This window comes from Gavialis gangeticus, unplaced genomic scaffold, assembly GCF_001723915.1.
Source record: "Gavialis gangeticus isolate Ggan-Ray unplaced genomic scaffold, GavGan_comp1, whole genome shotgun sequence".
Classification (NCBI taxonomy): Eukaryota; Metazoa; Chordata; order Crocodylia; family Gavialidae; genus Gavialis; species Gavialis gangeticus.
The window spans coordinates 7,049,813-7,050,213 of record NW_017728995.1 but is presented as its reverse complement, the minus strand read 5'-3'; positions in this window follow the sequence as shown (position 1 = coordinate 7,050,213).

Here is a 401-nt window from a genome sequence, read left to right as displayed (position 1 = left end):
CCCTCACCACAAAGGCTCTCCTGTGTTGCCCTGCTGCAAACCCTCTCACATGCCACGCCAGCCTAGGACAGTAGGGCTGTGCGAAGCTTTGGTCGCCGATTCAATTCGGTAGAGATTCAGCAGCCAAAACTCTGAATCCAAATTGAATCAGGGGACCCTTTAATCTTCTGGAATTAAATCAGAACCCTCCAAATCTATTTGGAGAGATTCAATGATTCAGATATAGACACAGCTTTAGATGTTTTTTCTATATACCTCAAGGTACCAGGCAGCTTGTGAATGGCAAGATGCTGGGGTGGATGGAGCGTCCCATGGGGGTGGACCCAGAAGCACTTCCAGTCCACTTCCAGGTCCGCCGTGGAGCACGCGGGGGAACCTCCCTTCCTGCCCCCCCCCCCAAC